Source organism: Callithrix jacchus, chromosome X (genome assembly GCF_049354715.1).
Source record: "Callithrix jacchus isolate 240 chromosome X, calJac240_pri, whole genome shotgun sequence".
Classification (NCBI taxonomy): Eukaryota; Metazoa; Chordata; class Mammalia; order Primates; family Cebidae; genus Callithrix; species Callithrix jacchus.
In genome coordinates, this window is record NC_133524.1 from 128,473,648 (window position 1) to 128,497,300 (window position 23,653).

The window sequence follows — 23,653 nt, forward strand, 5'->3', positions numbered from 1 at the left end:
AGGCTCTCCTGTAACCAGCCTGAACTGGACACAGATTACCCAAAGCAGCAGCTAATCCCCACATTAGCCACTGGACCATTGTCAGACTTGCCCTCTGAGGCTGACCTCAGCTCCTCCTTGGTTTGGCACTTTCACTGGCAGTACAGGAAGCACTGTCATTGGCCATCAGCCCATTGTTAAACCTTAGCTATCTCTGTTAGCATAAAACACTCAATGTTCAGTATAAAGCCATCCTCAGAGCTCAGGGCTCAGGCTATGGCACCAACTTGTAGTTGAAATCATCCAATGACATGGGGTTTGGGGGATATCAGTGACTCAACATAGCTGGTGAAAATGAGCTGCTTTCAGCAATAAAATGATGTTCCTGCAAGCTTCTAGTGAATAACTCTTTCCTCAAGACGTATCTTTAGATGTGTGTTTTGCTTTGATGTGTAACAACATTGAATGAGTAAGTCAGGACCCATGGATAATCTTCTCAGCTCTGTTAACTGTCTGCATGCTCTTGAGCCAATTGCTTATTCTCCTTTGGTATCGGTTTTCTCATCCATACAATGGAGGTGATTGTCTTTATAATAATGATAATAATTATGATGATTATATCCTCCTTGCTCCACCTAACAAGCTGTGGTAAAGGTACAAGGAAAATGTGAATGTAAAATTGTTCTGTAAAATGTAAAATGTATGTTCTGTAGTAACATAAAATGCTCTTATCATTGGTAACTTTTAATAAGATGGGTTTACAATTCCTGAATGCAAACCAAGTCAAGGCAAAGGAAAGCTGTGCTGGCCATGCAATATGGCTGTAGACAAGAGGCACTGTAACACTGAAGGGAACTGGAGTGGCAGTCAAGAGGCCTGAGTTCTAGCCCCAGCCCTGCTGCTAACTATCTGTATGACCTTCTCCTGTCTAGACCTCTGCAGAAGAAATGGGCTGGATTTGGTCAATTTTCAAACTCTGTAGGAGCAGAAATCTGTCACATAAAACCATAGGCATGAGCCCAATCTATAAAACAGAAATGAAACAGTGCTTATTCAATTGTGTAAAATTATGCTGTTTAACAGAAAAGATTATATTTCTTTAATTTGATGATGGACTGTGTGATGCTTGATATTAAGTGTCAATTTGATTGGACTGAAGAATGTAAAGTATTGTTCCTGGGTATGTCTGTGAGGGTGTTGTCAGAGTAGATTAGCATTTGAGTCAGCAGACTGGGATAGGCAGACCCACCCTCAATCTCGCTGGGCACTATCCAATCAGCTGCCAGTGTGCTAGAACAAAGGCAGAAGAAGGTGAAATTAGCTGACTTTCTAGTCTTACGGCTTTCATCTTTCTCCTGTACTGGATGCTTCCTGCCCTTGAATATCAGATTCCAGGTTCTTCATCTTTTGGACTCTTGGACTTACCCCAGTGGTTTTCCAGGAGTTCTCAGGCCTTCAGCCACAGACTAAAGGCTGCACTGTCGGCTTCTCTACTTTTGAGGTTGTGAGACTCAAACTGAGCCACTACTGGCTTCCTTGCTCCTCAGCTTGCAGATTGCCTATCGTGGGACTGCACCTCGTGATCACGTGAGTTAATTCTCCTTAATGAACTCCCTTTCATGTATTCATCTATCCCATTAGTTCTGTCCCTCCAGAGAGCCCTGACTAATACAGACTGTATTTAATTGCAGTTCACATCTAAAATAAGAATGGGTCTTAGAATGACTGTGTATATTCTTTTAATATTCCTGAAGTGCCAGTGTTAACTTGATGGTGTAAACTACAACTAGTGGTATTAGCATCAAGGACTTATGATACTCTGGATTTCCCCTGGTCTTGATGTCCTTTCTCCAGTTGAGATCTGGGGAACATAGTTTGAAAACTACTGGACTAGCAGGTTTCAAGGGGGCATTACAAATCTGACATTCTATGGTTTAAATACCACATGTGACTATGAGAAATGGTGACAAGGTTCTGTCCAAGCATATCCAAAATATGACCATGTTGAGGCCGGGCGTGATGACTCACACCTGTAATCCTACCACTTTGGAAGGCTGAGGCAGGCAGATCACTTGAGGCCAGAAGTTTGAGATCAGCCTGGCGAGCATGGTGAAACCCTGTCTCTACTAAAAACATAAAAAATGAGCCAGGCATTGTGCCACGTGCCTGTAGTCCTAGCTACTTGGGAGGCTGAGGCCAGAGAATCACTTGAACCCAGGAAGCAGAGGTTGCAGTAAGCCGAGATTGTGACACTGCACTCCAGCCTCGGCAGAGACTCCATCTCAAAAAAAAAAAAATGACCCTGTTGAAAGATGTTTCTTTTGTGACTAAAAAGACCAGTTCTAAAGGCAATTCTCAAGGAGGGGATTTCAAGGTGATCTGTCAAAAGGCACACATCACATTTGGAGCCCTTTTTGATTAAATAGAGCCATATTTAAACAGAGTCATGTGACTCCTACAGGAGCGGGAATTTGTTTCAGCTTTAAGGTGAGAAAAGCTTAAGGAACTCCTGGGCCTTCCTGGCCAGTGACAAATAGGGTAGTTAGAGCCCAATTGGCCGCAGTGTGGCTGATAACATGATAACTGCTTTCACTGTGTGCCATGCACCTTAGCCACGATCTCCTCAACACAGGTCCAGGAGTGTAAAGAAGACAGGCACCGTCCTCCCCATTTTAGAGATTATGAAACTGAAGACCTGACGACTGAAATAAATTGCCCAAAGTTTTCCAACTAATAAAAAGCAGAGCTAGGATTTAAACTGCTTCTTCAGGGTTCAGAGTTCACATCATCTCCTGTTTCACCGCCTGCCCATAGACCTGACAACACAGAGCCCTCAAACAACCTTAGCTCTGTTTGGGATCAGGTTTGTTTTAAGAGAGGGGCCTCTTTTGGTAGCAATGAACATGTCACTCTCACTGCCATGTGTGGAGGGCTTAATTCCTTAAGCGTGGTCTCCCCTTATGAAATCATCAGGAGCTCTGAAGTTATCCCAGACTGTCCATTCTGGAAGAGCCAGATGAGATACATAGGGACAACTCTGGTAGCTTTATTCAACCAAGCCATAATGATGGCATGGACCTCAAGAGGCAGTTTTGCCAGAAAGTGCAAAGCTTGTCTTTCTGAAAGCTTTAGGTGGACAAGAAGGTAAGACACTTGGTGCTGAGGGCCAGTGATTCTTTAAACCTGCCACAGCAGCCATATTTCTAAGATGGCAGGCATTTTCATTTCACCCTTCAGAAAACCTTCAGAAGTGCAATTCAATTGGAGCCCATTTGCTACCTGCTTCGAATGTGGTCAGGTGGGACACGATCTCTCTTTTTGGGTGGTCTTAGTGAAGCCCAGCTGGCTTCTCCGTTTGCTCTGGAAAAAGCCCCACAGCCTACTGACAGCCAGACAAACAGTCACCCTGTTCATGGTCCCTGTTCTAAACACAATTGGCAGGGTAGCTCAGAATAAATGACCTGCTGAAGACAAGAAAGCCCTGCTCACTCTTCTGACAACAACTTCAGATTGACCATAGGCCCACATAACTTCTTTAGACTCTGTCCTTAATTATTCATGCTAACAAAGGGGAACAATGTCAATGACTGTCTAGAAAAAGAGATGATGGAAGGATCATTCCTACTGGATGCTGGGCTATTTTTGATGGTGACTTTACAAAATTACCTTCCCAATTATGTTTTTCTTTAAGGAATCATGAAATAAGTTGCCTTTTCTGGTTTGGCAGTGGCAGAAGGTCTTTAACGAGATGTCTGTAACAGGGGGACGGATTCCTCTGACCAATTCCCCATCGTTAACCACTAGCAGACCAGTCTGCTGCAGGACTAACAGCACATACAACCAAACGTCAATGTGGAAAGACTGGCTAATCATGTAATGCAAGTGGCTAGACTATTCACTTCATCCCATAGGCACAACTATAGCTTAACATGATAATAGAAAATAAAAGATGAGGTGTGATTTTCAAATTTCCTATACCGTAAAATCACATAAACTCTCTGCTTTAAATGGGTCAATTTCCATGATAAAATTTTTCATTTTAGGACTTCTAAGAAGACAGAGAACAGCATTACTGACTTCTAAAAGCCTAAAGAAGACGCTCTGGAGATCTTCCTGAAATACAGTATAGGTTTCATGTTAATCATTTCTTGAGATTTATAGGAGCTGAAAAACTAAAGAAAATGTGCAGTTTCCCTTTCTTAACATCTGCATATAGCCCTTTGATACAGTATATTAAGATACAGTGTTTACAACTTTGATATTCCATTCGTGAATTCCTTCAAGTCAAATGCGCTTCATTTTCTCCCTCACTCTTGAGTTGTAAATGGCCATTGGAAATCTCAGAAGAACGGGACACTCAGGCTACAAAGCAGCCATCCAAGGTGTGATTGCTCTGCTGCCACTGGGAGGCATTTTGCTGGGCAAATTTCTGTCCTTGTAAGCACTTCTTCCAACTGAAATGATTTAAAGCTGCCCGAACACATTTGAAAACCTGATTTACCCTTTAAGATCTCATTTGATTGATCTTCCCAGTACTTCTCTCCAGAGAGAGCCAGCTGTATGCATTAGTCAGCATACGGAAAACCCTGGAAAGATGAACAAAGAATAACCCCTGTGATTAGCTGCTAAATTAAAGAGGGAAGAAAACAAATTCTACCAAATGTCAACAGAGCTCAGCATTCTCGCCTGAGTGAAGCCACACTCCAGCAGTGCGAGGCAGACGGTGGGGGGCTGGCTGAATACTGGAAAGTGACAGGGAAGTAAAAATTTATGGGATAGATTTGGCTGGTCCATCCACCCACCAGAATGATAGGATGCCTTCCTCTTCTTCCATTCTCCTGAAGTCCAGCCATCCCAGATACAGCAGGTCTCAGAAAGCACAGTGGGATCCTTCTTTAGGAGGAAATGAAAATGCCTCCTCCTGGAAGTGTGTCAGTCTCCTGCAGCCACCCAAGGCACTGTATCCCATTCCCAGGACAGGTTCAGTATCATCAGTGCTTACACCTCAGTGAGAATGTGCAGGCACTAACCATCTACCAAACCCCAGCTAAAAGCACAACAACAACAAAAATCTGAAAGAAAAAGGAAATGGCAAAACATCTTTTAGGTACAGGATATGGAACAAATTGTTGCTCATTGTACACTAAAATTCTCAATAATTCAAATGAAAGAGGAACATGAGCAAGGCATTTTGGACTGATGGGACCCAGACTAGCTAACATTTTGATTTAAAAGAAAAAAAGAAAAAACAGCAAGGCATCTTATCTGCCAGAGACTCTGAAAGAATAGATATCAAGTTATTGAGGTTTTAGCATAAATGACATGAAAAAGCTTGTCTGGTCCAAAAGCCAATACTTTTGGCATGTTGGATGCCTGTCCAGCTAGCTAACCAGTAACTGGCTAGATGGATTGAGAAGACAATAATTGTAGGTAGCTCCGTCTTCATGGGTTGGTCCTTAATACTGGTCCACTAGTACTCTAAGCTCTTGGCTCTTCAGTCCTCACATTGTCTTGCCCCTGTCTCTGCTCCCACCCAATATAAAGACAATCTAACAACAGAAGGGCTGTTACTTAATCCTGCATTGAAAGCCCTTTAACAACGGGTTGACATGCCCAAAGATGTGTTTGAGAGATATCATCTTGGCTGCAGTGTAGACAGTGGAGTGGAGGATAAAGAGCCAGGTAGACTACATGAAAGCTATTGCAATAATCTCTGCAGCAAAATAATGAAGGCTTCAGCTAAAGTGGTGGCAACAGAAACAGACATGAGCTGGGACAAAGGAGATGGAGACAACGTGACTTGCTGATGGATTAAATTTTGGAGATAAGGTAGAGACCAGGGTCTAGACCTTTCCTATTTAAGGTGTAGTCTGCAGACCAACAGCATCAGCCTTACCTGGGAGATTGTTAAAAATGCAGAATATCATGCCCCACCCCTGACCTACTAAGTCAGAATCTTCATTTTCAAAAAAAAACAGTAATTTGTGTGCATAGTTAAGTTTGAAAAGCGCTGGTTTGGAAAACACTTAGGTTCCTGAAAAGCTGGCTATAGTGCCATCCCCTGAAAGACAAAAAATAATTGGATTTGCTTTTGGCAAATTGAATTAATGATGCTTGAAAATTAGAATTTTGCTTATTCAACATACAATAATTGATTACTGTGGACAAAGACACTGGGAAGACAGACATGAAAACATAATCTCCCATCTGGTCAAACAAAAGAAAACAGAAACAAAAACCACGGAATTACACTAGAGCATGGTGAGTGCCGAGTTTGAAGTATTAGAGAGTTCCCAGCAGGTAAAACAAAACAAAACAAAAACAAAAGCCAGGCAATTACACTACAGCATGGTGAGTGTCATGCTTCAGGTATTCACTGGCTACAATTTGAGTAAATGACCCAAAGACTGTTTACCTTCCTGCTTTCATACCGGATTTAGGAGTTAGTCAGAACCCTGCCTGGGCAGGTCATGTCGTTGGCTCAGTCAATGAGAAGCCCACATCATCCTTCAGCTTGATCAGGACCCCTAGGCTTCTTTAATTCAAATTGTATGTTTGGAGATAGGAAGTAGGATAATATTTTATGGAGTAAATAATTTGGCTCATTAGATGCTGATGAGCTATCATGTCTGTCTATTGCCTTACAAGTCAAATCTTTGAAACAAGTAAAGCCAGAAAGCTATAGACAGAAAGTAGCATCTTCATTTTTCACAAATAAACACTCTTCCAAAAAACTTCCTAGGCAAATATGGATAATATTTGGCACAACCAAAAAGCCTTTTCTTTGTCCACGGGTGCCAAATGAGGCCAGCTGCCTCCATTTAGCCCACCTTTTCAAATGCAACTCATTATCAACAACTGAACAAATGCCATTTGAGCCACATGGCCATGGTCCTTGTCTGAATCTGACCAGCATTTCAGGGCTCCTTTTGGCAGCGTGTCAACGAAAAGAGTTAGACTCAGTAAAATATTTGAAGATAATTATTTTTAGCCAAATATGAGTGACCATGGCCCATGACACAGCCCTCAGGAGGTCTTGAGAACATGTGCCCAAGGTGGTCGGGGTGCAGCTTGGTTGTATACATTTTAGGGAGACATGAGACTTCAGTGAAATACATTTAAGAAATACATTGGTTCGCTTCAGAAAGATGGGACAACTTGAACGGGAGTTTCCAGCTAGAAAGCTGGAAATTGTACAATTTAAAATTTATAAAATTACAAAATTTAAAATTTTTCAGTGACTCACACATGTAATCCCAACACTTTGGGAGGCCTTAGCAGGTGGACCACCTGAGGCCAGGAATTCAAGACCAGCCTGCTCAACATGACAAAACCCTGTCTCTACTAAAAATACAAAATTTAGCCGAGCATGGTAGTACATGCCTGTAATCCCAGCTACTCAGGAGGTTGAGGCATGAGAATCGCTTGAGCCTGGGAGGCAGAAGTTGCAATGAGCCAAGATTGCACTGGGGCACTCCAGCCTGGGTGACAGAGATGGACCCTGTCTCAAAAAATTAAAAATAAAAAAATTCTGGTTGACAACTGATTGAGTTTATCTAAAGACCTAGAATCAATAGAAAGGAAATGTTTGGGTTAAGATAAAGGATTGTGAAGACCAAAGTTCTAATTGTGCAGAGGAAGTCTCCAGGCAGAAGATTCCAAGAATAGATTGTAAATGTTGCTTCTCAGACTTAAGGGCTGTGTTGATGTTAATGACAGAGAGGTAATCATGAGGCATATCCCACCCACACATCCTGTTGAACCAGTCTTTCATGTTAAATTTTAAGAGTGCCTTGATGGAGGAGGAAGTCCATTCAGATGGTTGGGGGGTCTTAGTATTTTCTTTTTGGTTTACAAGAGCAATAACTTTCTTCTTGGCTTTCTTTAATGACTTCTTTTTTCCTACTATGTTTATTGATGTTACTAATCCCTGTTATATTTGGTCTACCTGTTTTGCTCCCCCAGTGATTTATTTTCTGGCAATATATTTACATTTGCAAAACCATAGACTCTACTTACTTTGAGACAACATATTTTTCAACAGAGCTCAAAGTGCTCTTAGGGCATGATCTAATTATCAGTCCAGCATCTCCTTAAGTGAGAGTAGGTATTCATTTCCACTTCACCATTAAGGAGACTGAAGCAGACAGCACTCTGGGGGCTTGGTCTAGCCTCACGAAGCTGAGAAGAGAATGGAAACTGGGTACCATTACTCCAAGGGATAGTGCCATACACCACAGACCCTCTATATATGTAATAGCAATTGTAAATAAACAATTCACATTTGCAATTAAAAAAACAAATCTCTAGGCATCAAGACATATCCACAGAAGTACATAAAATTTTTGCATTGCGTGGATTTCAGCAAAAATGTCATTTTCCTTTCAAGCATACAATGTTAGACTACAAAGCTTGCAAAGATGAAAGTTATTTTTTACAATAACTATTTCCCAGTTAAACTCTTATCACCGGGTAAAGCCTTGTTCATCTGCTGTCCCACATCATCAAAAGCAAGCTATGATACGTAACTTCATTCAGGTATGACACATTAGCTAAATTTTGCCTCTTCCCAATAAATCCATCCTAGGTTGGAAGCCAGGAATATTTATGGGACACATCCAGACAATTAATACCAAATTTTGATGAATAAATGCAATAATATGATAATATAAATGTCTTGAGATCATTAAAGTATTTCATGCTAAAGGGGAGAGCAACAATAGCTACAAAGTCACAGCATTTGACACATTTTAGGTTTTACCTAAGCATGTCTGAAACAGTTAATGAGTCATCAACAGATGCCCTCAAATGTGTTCCCATAAGCCTGAGGGGAAAATTAAATAGAATCAATCCTCGCTTAGCCTAAAATTAAAAACATACATACCAATAATCACTGTAGTATTGTGATTTATAATAAGAAATGCATATTTTGATTTTCATTCCTTCAAAAATTCTTGGAGTCTCTGAAGTGATAAATGTTGTTCTGTGCACTAATGAATGACTGATGGCCAGGGGCTCCTGGATAGCCGCAGGATGAGGGCTGGTTGCCAAGGGAACCAACCATGTGATTAGAGGGTTGAACCTTTCAGCCAAACCAGCCCCACCACCTCTAAGAGAGGGAGAGGGGTTTAAAATTGAATTATTGACAGGGCATGGTGGCTCATGTATGTAATTCCAGGACTTTGTGAGAGGCTGAGGCAGAAGGATCGCTTGAGCTTGGGAGATCGAGACCAGACATGGAGAAACCCCACCTCTAGGAAAAACAAAAATTAGCTGGGTGTCATGGTGCATGCCAGTAGTCTGAGCTACTCGGGAGACAGAGGTGGGAGGATTGCTTGAGCCTGGGAGTTCAAGACCAGGCTGGAAAACAAAGTGAGACCCCCATCTCTACCAAAAAATTTTTTTTAATATAGCTGGGTGTGGTAGTGTGCACCTGTGGTCTCAGCTACTCAGGAGGTGGAGCTGGGAGGATTGCTTGAACCCAGCAGGCAGAGGTTGCATTTGAGCCATGATCACACCACTGCACTCCAGCCTAGATGACAGGGTGAGACCCTGTCTCAAAAGAAAAAATAAAAAGAGAGACTGAATTATTACCAGTGGCAAATGATTTAATCAATCCTGCTTAACGAAGCCTCCACAAAACCCCCAAAAGACAGGGTTTAGAATGCTTCTACATTGGTGAACATATGGAGGCAACAAGAGGCTCCACATCCCTCCCACATACCTCACTTTATGTACCTTTGCATCTGACTGCTCATCTGTATCCTTTATTGTATCCTTTCTTAATAATAAACCAGTAAATGTAAGTCAGTGTTATTTGGGTTCTGTGAGCTGTCCTAGCAAATTGTCAAACCCAAGGAAGGGGTCATGGAAACCTTGGTTTATAGCCAGAAGTACAGGTGACAAACTGAGACTTGAGATTGGTTTCTGGGGGCAGACTTGTGGGGCTGAGCCCTCAACCTATGGGGTCTGCATCAACTCTGGTTAGTGTCAGAACCGAACTGAATTGTAAGACACCCAGCTAGTGTCGGAGTATTGGTCTGTGTGGGGAAAATTCACACATTTTGGTGACCAGAAGTGTGCAAGTGTATAGAGGAAAGAAAAAAGTTTGATTTTTCATTTAAAACCGTCTAATGGTATTCTTTGTTATTCGGTGGAAATGAATTAGGAGTTAATTTTAAATAAACAACATATTTTAATATTAGCAAGAATCTTACAGTTTTTCTAGTAATACTTTAAAATGTTATTAACAGAATGAAACCAGAAGCTAAATAATGATTAAATAACATTTAAGGAGCAACTCATACTCTAGAAAGCCCTCTCACTTAGCATACAGTATTTGGGCCTCAAAACAGTCCCATGAGGTAGCATTCACCTTTTACAAATGAGGACACTGAAGATCAGAAGTAGGTGTCATGACTAACCCAAAGTCTCATGACTGGTAAGTGAAAGAGCCATCACTTGAACCCAGGTCTGTGTGACTCCAAATCCTAGAAAGCTTAAATAGCTGATTCTAGATTCCCAAGAATAAATATCTTCATTAGTAATTTGACTGGTTACAGATAATTCCCACAATATTAAACTTTTTTTTTTTGAGTCTGATATTATTTATTTGTTACTCAAAAAATCTTATTTCTGACTGGATTCAGACTTAGAAGTAGAAGCTCACAGAGACGAAAGTCTGCGTCTCTTCGCAATTTGTTCCTGGCGCTTCTCTTTAGCCTCCTTCATTCTCTTGGCCAAAAGTTTAGCATATTCTGCGGCCTCTTCCTTGTTTTTCTTAGTACGCTGCTTCTTCAGAGCAATACGCCGCCGTTTGTGCTGCAGGACACGTGGAGTAACAAGACGCTGAATCTTGGGTGCTTTGGTCCTAGGTTTCTTACCTTCTTTGTTTAAGGGCTTTCTTACAACATATTGGCGGACGTCATCTTCTTTAGAGAGATCGAAAAGTTTGCGGATTCTGCTAGTTCTTTTGGGCCCCAGGCGACGAGGCACGGTGGTATCAGTTAGTCCAGGAATATCCTTCTCTCCTTTTTTTACAATAACCAAGTTGAGAACGCTCAGATTAGCATCCACAATGCAACCACGAACTGATTTTCTCTTTCTTTCTCCAGTTCTCCTTGGTCTGTAACAGGGATGCCCCTTACTCAGTAGCAGGCGGACACGGCCATGGGTCAAGACACCCTGCTTCATAGGGAAACCTTGTTTGTCATTCCCACCACTGATTCGGACCACATAACCCTTCCATTCTTCACCCAGAGCGTCAGCGGCAACTTCTGTCGCCATACGCTTCTCATAAAAAGTACGAAGTTTGCGTTCATCGTCCACTTCAATGACTTTCTGGCAGCCAGTGGCTGGGAAGGAGATGTTCAGCTTCATCTTGAAACAGCTATCAATATTAAACTTTTTATCCTAAAATTGTCACTCTTACTTCTCCACAAACCGTGATCTAGAGAAATCTAAGCTTTTTAGGAGTGGTATATAGAAAAGAAACAAAGGAAAAAGAAAATACAAGCATTTACTTTTTTCCAGTGTATGCACTTCATGGCAAGAAGATGCAGTTGTTCTCCACTGTTCTTGGACTTGGCACCTGCAATGGGAAGGAATGGGCATCCAAACGCCAGTCTTCAGAGGCATTCCAGGCATCCCTCACTTAGGGCCTTGAAGCCGGTCTGAGGTAAGTAAGGCGTCCTCACCATTCTACATGGCCTCCTCTTGTCAATCCATTCTGAGGTCAGCATCCCGTTTGGTCCAGAATAGCCTCTATCCTGTCTGTTATCATTTAGGTCCAGTTGTTTGGATTTTATCCTTAGCAACTAGCGAGGAAAACCTGTCTATGCACTGCAAGTAACATTTCCTTTTAACATATTTTCAAATTATTTTAAGTGATATAATGAGACAAAGCACCTCAAAACTTCCAGTCTGGCTGGGCACAGCGGCTTATACCTGTAATCCTAGCACTTTGGGAGGCCAAGACACGTGGATCACTTGAGGCCAGGAATTGAGACCAGTCTGGCCAACATGGTGAAAACCTGTCTCTACTAAAAATACAAAAATTAGCTGGGCATGATGGTATGTGCCTGTAATCCCAACCACTCTGTAGGATGAGGCAGGAGAATCCCTTGAACCTGGGAGGCAGAGGTTGCAGTGAGCCAAGATGGCACCACTGCATTCCAGCCTGGGCAACAGAGTGGGACTCTGCCTCAAAAACAAAACAAGCAAACAAACAAAAAACTCCTAGTCTACGTCTGCAGTACTGAGCTCCCTGTCTACAGATCCACTGCCCGTGGGGATCTCAACATGGTGATTCCACAGTTTCCCTAAATTCCAAATGTAAACAAAGACTCTCCCCCATTGCCCTGCTTATCACAGCTTATTTTCAGGTCTTCTCAAGGCAGAATCCTTGGCAGAAACTTCCTTGCTTCCTCACTCTCATCCCCACCATCTATATTTTTACTTGCAGCATTCTTTCTATTATTCCTCTTAATTTCCTGAATCCATTCACCTCTCTGCATCCCCACAAGCCAAGCCACAACCCTGTCTCCCTGGGTTACTCCCCACAGCCTTCTAACTCGTTCTTGCCACTCTCCAGCCCCTTCTTCACACAGAAGCCAGAGGACTTCAGTAAAAACGCAAATCAAATTAAATGACTCCTCTACTTAAAAATTCCCAATGCCTTCTCACTGCTCTCAGACTAGAGTTCAAAATATGTTGCATGTCCTACAGGGCTTCAGGTGTCCTGTTTTCTGTAATTCTGAGGTGACAGGTCTCATTCCAGCCCCCAAGTACAAGCCACACTTCCTCTTGTAGCTCTCCCTTTACTCATGCTCTTCCTAAGATTTCACCCAGTCCTTCCTGGCTATGGATCCTTGGGGACTGTATTAGGCTGTACTTGCATTGCTATAAAAAAGGTTTGAGTTCGACACCAGCCTGGGCAACATGACAAAAACCCTGTCTCTACCAAAAATACAAAACATTAGCCCGGCACGGTGGTATGTGCCTGTAATTCCAGCTACTCGGGAGGCTGACGTGGGAGGATCACTTGAGCCTGGGAGGCAGAGGCTGCAGTGTTGAGAGAACGTAACACTACACTCCAGACTGGGCTACAGAGTAAAACCCTGTCTCCAAAAAATAAATAAATAAATAAATAAAAATAGAGCAATGCCAGAGACTGGGTAATTTATAAAGAAAATAAGTTTAATTGCCTCATGGTTCTGCAGGCTCTACAAGAAAGATGGTGTTACACCTGTGTGGCTTTTGGGGAGGCCTCGGGAAGCTTCCAATCATGGTGGAAGGTGAAAGGGTATTAGGCAGGTCACATGGCAAAAGAAGGAGGAGGAGAGAGACTGGTTGGAAGGAGTCGCCACACTTTTTTTTAGATGGAGTCTCACTCTGTTGCCCAAGCTGGAGTGCAGTGGTACAACCCTAGCTTACTGCAACTTCTGCCTCCTGGGTTCAAGTGACTCTCCTGCCTCAGCCTCCCGAGTAGCTGGGACTACAGTCACACACCACCATGCCAGGCTAATTTTTGTAGTTTTTGTAGAGATGGGGTTTCACCATGTTGGCCAGGCTTGGTCTCAAACTCCTGGCCTCAACTGATCTACCTACCTCAGCCTCCTCAAATGCTGGATTACAGACATGTGCCACTTTGTCCAGCTGCCACACACTTTTAAATGACTGGATCTCATGTGAACTCAGTGAGAGGTCACTTATCACCAAGTGGATGGCCCAAGGCATTCATGGGGGATCTGCCTTCATAATCCAAATACCTCCCACCTGGCCCCACCTCCAATATTGAGGATTACATTTCAACATGAGATTTGGGAAGAGACAAATATCCAAACTATATCAGGGACTCAACTCAGGTGTCACCTCTATCGACAGAGCCTACCCTGATTTGAGAACTCCTATTCTCTATTGTCACAGCAACCCGTGCTCACCTTTATCATAGCACTGAATACCCTCTTTGTTTGTCTCCTCTCACTAGTCTACGAACTCTCCAAAGTCAGTACCTATGGCACTGCTAGCTCTGTAATCCCAGGACCTAACACAGATCCTGGCACGCAGTATGCACTTCATACTGAATGAATTAGTTAATGGCAAAGATTCCAGCTTAATACAAATAGGCCGTGCTATTAGATCTATCTTGGTGTCAACCTGTGTATGGTCAATTTTTGTTTCTGTTCATGCTCAGTCAGTGGCAGCAGATGGAGATTTGCAGATCATACATCATTCCAACTCTCCAAAACCAAATGCCTACAAAGGCAATGGAGGGACAGATGCAACCAAAGCAACAAAATGCTGGGGGCATATTTGACAATGATACGTGGGCTTTGAAAATTTGATCCCTAAAAAAAAAAAAGGAGCCATTACATCCCTTGATGTACAGAGTAGACTCAGTAACATGATATTATTGAGCTAAAATTATGCAACACGGAGCCCCAAAGACTTAAAAAGCCAACCCAGATCATTCAAGCAAACAAAAATAGGTGAACTAGACTTCTGGTTCTGACAAGACAGAGTATATACATTTCTCTCTATTCCTGCAACTAATTCTAGATTTTACAAAAACACACACACACACACACAGTCAGGTGCCATAGTGTGAGCCTACAGTCCTACCTACTTGGGAGGCTGAGGTGGAAGGATCACTTGAGGCCAGTAATCCGAGGCTGTGATGAGCTGTGATCACCCTGTGGATAGCCACTGTACTCCACCCTTACATAATAAATAATACAAGCAAAAGAAGGTACTAAAAAATAGAAAGATATATCATGTAGGCATCCATCAGAATAAAGCACTAAGTAGCTATATTAATATTAAAGTAGACTTTGGAACACAAAATTACCAAGAATGCAGGGGGACATTATATAATGATAAAGAACACACAGCAATTTCAAATGTGTGTGTAACAGACAACAAAAATGCAAAATATATAAAGTGAAAACTGATGGAACTAAAAGGGGAAATAGACAAATCCACAATTATAGTTAGAAACTTTGACCTCTTCTCTGGAAAACTGATAGAAAAACTAGAGAAAAAATCAACAAGGATATGCAAAAGGTCCACAAAACCAAACTAAGCATACCTAACCAACATTTTCTCAACAGTAAGACCTAATCAACTCCACCAACAACAGCAAAATTATTTTTAAGTGCACTTCTAAATTGCTGATGGGTCAAAAAGGAAGTCTCAAGAGAAATCATAAAATACATGAAATGGGATGGGGGCAGTGGCTTACCTGTAATCCCAGCACTTTGGGAGGCTGAGGCAGGAAGATCGCCTAAGTCAGGGGTTCAAGGTTAGCCTGGCCAACATGGCAAAATCCTGTCTCTACTAAAAATACAAAAATTAGCCAGGCATGGTGATGCATCCTGCAATTCTAGCTACTCGAGAGGCTGAGGCAGGAGAATCGCTTGAACCCAGGAGGCAGAGGTTGCAGTGAGCCGAGATCGCACCACTGCACTCCAGCCTGGGCAACAGAGTGAGACTTCCTCTCAAAATTGATTAATTAATTAAAATACATTAAAAGGAAACTAAAATATATCCAAGTTTGTGGGAGGTGGCTAATTTTGAGAGGGGACTATTTACCACTAAATAGCACAGCATCTTGGAGAACAGATTAGCCATTTCTTATAAAACTAAACATGTAATCACTATACGAGACTCAGTAATTCACTCATGGGCATTCATTTCAGAGAAATGAACTTATGTCTCCACAAAAATGTGTATATGAATTTGTGGTCTGGAGAAAATGGCATAGACAGGTTTATCCCTGCTCCTTCCTAGTAAGCACAATAATAAATCCTGGAAATGGCTCAAGAGACAACTAAAGGGATAAATACGTAAGGTGGTAAGGAAGGGCAGTGAGGCCTGGTGTTTTCCAGCTTTCAATCTGGAAAACAGCCTGGGTGAACCTATTCCTTCCCCAGATCAAATGAGAATGCCTAACATCAGAAGAGCCTGTCACCCATCTTCACGGGGAATAGATTGAGAACCTCACCAGAAATAAGCAGCTGGAAGAAGCACTCTCATTTCCAAATGAGCCCAAAGATTCCCTTTTCCACCAAGAGATGCTGAGGTGTGGAGCTAACAAGAGAAACTCAGCTACAGCAAGTGGTCCAGCATGGGCAGCCTCTTTGTTCCTACAGGCCTGAGACTGTCTTCCCCTACCCAGAGACACAAGGGAAGGCAGGCAGAGCTAGGGAAAAGGGCCCAATCACAGCTAGGAGACTGTCAGGAAGTCCCTTTGTCCCTGAGGACTCAAGACTCCTTTTCCCCCAAAGACATTAGGATAAGCAGAAGGAAGTGGAAAAAGGGACTCAGTTATAGCAAAAGCCAGATATAGGATGCTCCTTTGTCTCTGTGAGCCTAAGACTCTCTTCCCTTTCCCAGAGGCATCAAGGTGGGTGGGCATGGTAACTAATCCATTCCGGGAGCTTCTTCTTCTTCTTCTTTTTTTTTTTTTCCTTTTTTTTTGGCTTTGCTTCGTTTTATTTTGTTTTAGATGGAGTCTTGCTCTGTCGCCCAGGTTGGAGTACACTGGTGCGAGCTCACTGCAAACTACACCTTCCCGGTTCAAGCAATTCTCGTGCGTCAGCCTCCTGAGTAGCTGGGATTACAGATGCATGCCACTAAGCCTGGCTAATTTTCGTATGTTTTAGTAGAGACGGGGTTTCACGATGTTGGCCAGGCTGGTCTCAAACTCCTGACTTCCGGTGATTTACCCACTTTAACCTCCCAAAGTGCTGGAACTATAGGCGTGAACTACTGCACCCAGCCAATGGAAAGCCTCTTTGTCCCTATTGGCCTGACACTCTCCTCCCCTGCCCAGAAACACTGGGGCAGGCTGGAAAAGCCATCAAAAGAGACAACCGCAACAAGCATATGGGTCTAAGAGGCTCTTAGTCCCCTTGGGCCCAAGGCTCTCCTCCCCAAACCAGAGACACCAGGCTGGGGTAATACTGTCAGGAAAATCCCAATACAACCCTCCCCCACCAAAACACACCCGAGGGCTTGGCTTGGGGAAAGCCCTTGGCTTCCTTAGGCAGCACCAACAGAAATCAGTGAAAGTCCAATAATACTAAATAAACAGAGGAGACCTAAATAACACCACAAACACTCTAAAAATTAAACTCCCAGTGGAACCACAGCCAAAGAAAAGTAGGCCAAGACCTACATGCTAAACCTAAACAGGGAGACTGCTTGCTAAAATAAAAGACTTAAATAGGACCCAGCATCCCTGAACATAATGTATAATGTGTCTTGGATCCAGTAAAAAAAAAACCATCCATCATACCAAAAACCAAGACAATTGTGACTTAGCTCCGCAGGCCTCTTCCCAGTAAAACAACCATACTGGTGAAAATTCTAAAGCAGATATTTACTGTCTCTGGAAATGGTATTAATGCATATAGCAAACTCTTGAGGCCAAGAGTTGGAGACCAGCCTGGTCAACATGGCAAAAACCCATCTCTACTAAAAATATAAAAATTAGCTGTGCATGGTGGCATGCATCTGTAATCCCAGCTACTCAGGGGGCTGAGGTGGGAGAACTGCTTGAACCCGGGAGACAGAGGTTGCAGTGGGCTGAGCTCACACCAGTGTACTCTAGCCTGGGTGACAGAGCAAGACTTTGTCTCAATTTAACAACAACAACAAAAATTACTACAAGGCCTCAGCAGACAACTTGAGCTGGGAAAATAAATAATCAGCAATGTTAAGATACTTCAATAGACATTATGCAATCTGAAAAACAGAGAGAGGAAGAAGGTATAAAAATGGACAAAACAGCCAACCACCATGGCACGTGCATACCTATGTAATAAACCTGCATGTTCTACACATGTACCCCAGAACTTAAAGTATAATTTAAAAAATGGACAGAACCTCGGAGAAATGTGGGACACCAAAAAGCACACCAGCATACACCTAATGGAAGAGTATCAGAGGGAGAAGGAAACAGAAAAAAAAATATCTTAATGGCTAAAACCTTCTCTAAGCTGGAAGAAAAATTAATCTATACATGCAGGTAGCTCACTGAACTCCAAGTAGGATAAATAAAAAGATATCCTAACACAGACATATCATACTAAAAATATTAAAAAGAGAAACTCTTCAAAGCAGTAAGAGAAAAATGACTCATCACATACAGAGGAACCCCAATAACACAGACAGCTGACTTCTCATCAGACACAATAGAGCATAAAGGCAGAGGAATGGCATTCAAAATGCTTAAGAAAAGAAACCAATAACTAAGAATTGTATATCCAGCAAAAGTATTTTCGAAACTGAACGCAATATAAAGACATTCACAGAAAACAAAAACTCAGAGAATCTCATGCTAACAGTCCTACATTACAAGAAATAACACAGAAAAATTCTCAGGCTGAAAGCAAGTGGGGCCAGGTGGTAATTCAAGTCCACATAAAAGAAAAGAATCAGCTCAGTTGAAGATAATAATGTAATAATAATAAAATACAGTATAAATGCATATTTACTTCTTGTAACAGACTGAAAAGCAATCATATAACAATAGGCATATAATTGTATTGTTGGGACCATAACATATATACATTTAACGTATGACAAAGCCAAAAGAAATGTGTTTGAGCAAGGCTGTATTGAGTGAGGAAATATAAAATGGTAACTCAAACGCACAGAAACAAACAAACAGAACCAGTAATGGTACGTAAATGGTTTATAATAAACTCAATAAATATACTTGTTCTCTCACTTATCTTGCCTTCTTTAAAAGACATAAAATTTCATCAAGTAATAATTATAACAATGTGCTGCTGAGTTTGTAACATATATAGGTGTAAAATTTATAAAAATAACAGCACAAAAAGGGGCAAGAAGAAATACAGCTACCTAAGAAAAACACTTATAGAGCTTATTGTAATTAAGTTACTATAAATATGAAATAGATTCTGATAATTTAATATGTATATAGAGTAAGCCCTAGAGAATACACTGAGAAAACGACAACAAAATACAGTAGAAAATCATTAAAAGAGTTAGTATGTTACACTGGAAAGCATTCACTTAATATAAGACAAAGCAGGACAGGAGGACTAGGGGAACAAAAAAATACATGAGAGATATAGAAAACCAAAATAAAGTGGATCAAGCTATATTACTAATAATGTTAAATGTATATGAATGAAACAATCCAATCAAAAGACTGCCAGAATGAAATAAAAACCAAACATGTCCAGCTATATGCTATCTACAAGAGACACACATTATATTAAAAGACAGAAATCATTTGAGAGGAAAAAGAAGAGAAAAGGTATCATGGAAACAAGAACCACAGAAATATGAAATGGCTATACTGATATCAGAGAAAATAAACATTACAAAATTACTAAAGAGGGAATTTTTATAATGATAAAGAAACAATGTATCAAGAAAACATAACAATTATAAATATATATGCAGCTAACAACAGATCCCTAAAACACATGAAGCAAAACTAACAGGACTGAAGGGAAAAATAATTCAGTAATAATAATTGGAGACTTCAATATCTCAATTTCAATAATGGATGGAACAACTGGAAAAAGATCACCAGGGAAACAGAAACCTTAAACAGCACAATAAACTAACAAGTCTTAGCAAACATCTATAGAACACTCCACCACCAACAGCAAAATAGTCTTCTCAGATGCACATAGAACATTCTCTAGGATAGAACACGTTAGGCCATAAAACGTGTCTCAACATATTTTTTTTTCGAGATGGGGTCTTAATCTATCACCTAGGCTTCAGTGCAGTGGCACAATCTCAGCTCACTGCAACCTCTCCCTCCCAGGACTCAAGTGATTCTCCCATCTTAGCCTCTAAAGTAGCTGAGACAACAGGTGTGCACCACCACACTCAGCTAATTTTTTGTATTTTTGGTAGAAATAGAGTTTCACCATGTTGTGCAGGCTGGGTTGTGAAGTCTCAACATATTTAAAACAGTTGAAACATACCAATAACATTCTTCATAGAAATAGAGAAAACGGTTCTGAAATTTGTGTGAAACTGCAGAAGACCCTGAACAACTGAAGCAATACTGAGCAAAAAGGACAAAGCTGGAGGCATGACACTATATGACTTCAAATTCTACTAGAAAGTTACAGTAACCACAACAGCATGACATTGGTATAAAAACAGATGCATAGACCAATGGAACAAAATAGAGAACACAGCAATAAATCTGTGTATGTACATCTAACTGATTTTCAACAAAGGCACTAAGAATATATTATTAGGAAAATGGGACCCTCTTCAATAACTTGTGCTGGGAAAATTGGATAGCCACATGCAGAAAAATGAAACTGGACCCTACTGGACCCTTAGCCCTCATCATGTGCAAAAACCAACTCAAAATGAATTAAAGACTTAAACATAAGACCTGAAACTATGAAAATACTAGAAGAAAATCTAAGCAAAGCAGCAATACATACATATATATATATAAAGATTATGCACCATGACCAAGTAGAATTTATCCAGAGAATGCAAGGTTGGCTTAATATCAGGGAGTAAATTAATGTAAAACATTGTATCAAAAGAATAAAGAGGTAGGGTATGGTGACTCACGCCTGCAATCCCAGCCTATGGGAGGCCAAGGCAGGAGGACTTCTTGAGCCCAGGAGTTTGGGACCAGCCTGGGCAACATAGCAAGACCCCATCTCTACAATAAAAAATAAAATTATCTGGGCATGGTGATGAACACCTGTGGTCCCAGCTATTCAAGAGGCTGAGGTGGGTGGATGGCTTGAGCTCAGGAAGTTGAAGGTTCAGTGAGCCATGATCATGCCACTGTACTCCAGCCTGGGCAACAAAGAGAAACCCTGTCTCAAAAAAATAAAACAGAATAAAGAGAAAAGAGATGCAGAAAAATCATGAACAAAATCCACTATCCATTTATTGTTGTTGCTTTTAAAACACTCATCAAACTGGAAATAAGAGAACTTCCTCAATCAGATAAAAGACATCTAGGAAAAACCTTGAGCTAACACATTTAATGGTGAATGACTGGGCAGAGAGCTTGCACCTGTTATCCCAACACTTTGGGAGACTGAGGCAGGAAAATCACTTGAGCCCAGGAGTCCAAGACCAGCCTGGGCAACATAGCAAGACTCTACCTCTACACAGAATTTAAAAATTAGGCATAATGATCCTTGCCTATAGTCCTACCTATTTGGAAGGCTGAGGTGTGAGGTTCCCTCAAGCTCCAGGAGATTGAGGCTGCAGTGAGCTGTGATCATGCCACTGCATCCCAACCTGAATGACAGCGAGACCTTGTCTCAAAAAAATAAAAATAGTGAAAAACTGATTGCTTTCCCCCTGATATCAAAAGCAAAATAAAGAAGTTAATAATAACCACTTCTATTTCACATTTTACTGGAGAATCTAGCCAAGAAAATTAGGCAAGAAAAGGAAATAAAATTCCTCCACATGGGATAGTAAGAAATGAAAGTATCTATTCACAGATAACATGAGCATGTTGTATTCGTCCATTCGTGTTGCTATAAAGGAATGTCTGAGACTGGGTAACATAAAAAAGAAGTTTATTTGGCTTGTAGTTCAGCAGGCTGTACAGAAAGCATAGTGCTGGCTTCTGCATCTGGTGAGGGCCCTAGGAAGCTTATAATCATGGTGGAAGGTGAAGGGGAGCCAGTGTATCACATGGCAAGAGAAGGAGCAAGAGACAGAGGTGGAGCTGCCAGGCTCTTTTAAGCAAACAGATCTCATGTGACCTCATTACCACAGGGAGGGCACTGAGCCATTCATGAGAAATCTGCCCCCATAAGCCGAACACCTCCCACCAGGCCCCATCTCCAACACGGGGATTACATTTCAACATGAGATTGTGGAGAACACACATCCAAATTATATCATTTGTATATAGAAAATCTTGAGAGTTACTCTGAAAAACTATTAGAAATTAAAAATGAATTCAGCAAGGCTGCAGCATACAAGATCAATATTTTAAAATTAACTGGCCAGGTATGGTGGCTCATGCCACCTCAGCACTTTGGGAGGCCAAGGCAGGCAGATCACTTGAGGTTAGGAGTTCAAGACCAGACTGGTCAACATGGTGAAAACCCGTTTCTAGAAAAAATACAAAAATTAGCCGGGCATGGTGGCATGTGCCTGTAATCCCAGCTACTTATGAGGCTGATGCAGGAGAATTGCTGGAACGTAGGAGGCGGAGGTTGCAGTGAGCTGAGATTGTGCCACTACACTCCAGCCTAGTTCACAGAGATTCCATTGCAGAAACAAACAACAACAACAACACTATATTTTTATATAGTAGCAATGAACAATCCAAAAATTTTAAAGAATTCAATTTACAATAATGTCAAAAAAAGTAAAATACTTATAAATAAATTTAACAAAAGAAGTTCAAAACTTGCAATCTAAAGACTTCAAATCAGCACTGAAAGAATTTAAAGAAGACCTAAACAAATGGAAAAATAGCCCATGTTTATGAATTGAAAAACAAAATTGTCCATATGGCAGTGCTCCCCCAAACATATTTAATACAATCCCTTAAAAACATCCCAGCTGGCTTCTATATTGATAAGCTGATCCTAAAATTCACAATGAAATCCAACGTGCCAAGAATAGCCAAAACAATCTAGGGAAAGAAAATAAATAAATAAAAGATTCATACTTGTTGCTTTCAAAACTAGCTACAAAGCAACAGTAGTCAAAGCTGTGTGTCACTTGTTTAAAGATAGCTTTTTAGACAAGTAAAATAGAATCCAGAAATAAACCCAAAGATTTATGATCAATTGATTTTGCATAACTGTACCAAGGAAATTGAATAAAGAAAAACAGACTTCAACAAAGGACTCTGGGACAACCTTTACCGACATAAAAAAGAATAAAGTTACAGCCAACTTATGGGTGTGTCTCATTTTTCACAATATGCACAAAAATTCACTTGAAATAGATCATTGACCTTATTGCAAAAGGTAAAACTATAAAACTCTCAAAAGGAGATACAGGAGTAAATTTTTGTGGTCATTAGGCAAAGCATTCAGAAGAAACAAAAGAACAAAATTAAATTGGACCCCATCAAAATTTAAAACTTTCCTGCTTCAATGGATATCTTAAGAAAGCAAAGCGGGGGTGGGGTGGAATACAGGGAGGGGACCCTGACAATAAAGAGATTGGATCCCCCAAAAAAAAAAAAAAAAAGAAAGAAAGCAAAGCAACAACCACTGAATGAGAGTAAAATGTTTGCGAAGCATATATCTTATAAGAGACTTGTACCTGGAATATGTAAAAACAATTAATACTTAAAAGAAAAAGAAATAACACAATTAACAAAGTCAAACAACCCATATAGACATTTCTCCAAAGAAAATAATTAAATGGGCAATAAGCAGATGAAAAGATGTTTAACACAATTAGCCATCAGAAAAATGCAAATCAATACCACAATGAGATACAACTTCACATTCCTAAGATGGCTGTAATGAAAATGGCTGATACCACATGTCTCCATCTTGGCAGGTTTACTGCATACAAGAGTCCCCTCTGTTAACCAGAAAGTACTGCATCCTGGCGTCAGACCCCAGCAAACCAGAAGAGCTGGATTTCTTGGTCGCAGGCTTGTTTGCAGTCAGCACAGAAATCTGACTTCTGTGACATTCTCTAGAGAAGG

The 23,653-nt window shown here is 41.0% G+C and overlaps 1 protein-coding gene and 1 pseudogene across 7 annotated transcripts in view; both read right to left on the bottom strand.

Moving 5' to 3' along the window:
* The window catches only part of HS6ST2 (heparan sulfate 6-O-sulfotransferase 2), a 320,588-nt gene that overhangs the window by 282,691 nt on the left and 14,244 nt on the right, over positions 1-23,653 (bottom strand). The window lies entirely within an intron of this gene.
* LOC100398705 (small ribosomal subunit protein eS6 pseudogene) lies at positions 7,818-11,366 on the bottom strand (annotated as a pseudogene). The gene has a single exon (XR_013531585.1). The product of XR_013531585.1 is annotated as a small ribosomal subunit protein eS6 pseudogene (transcript).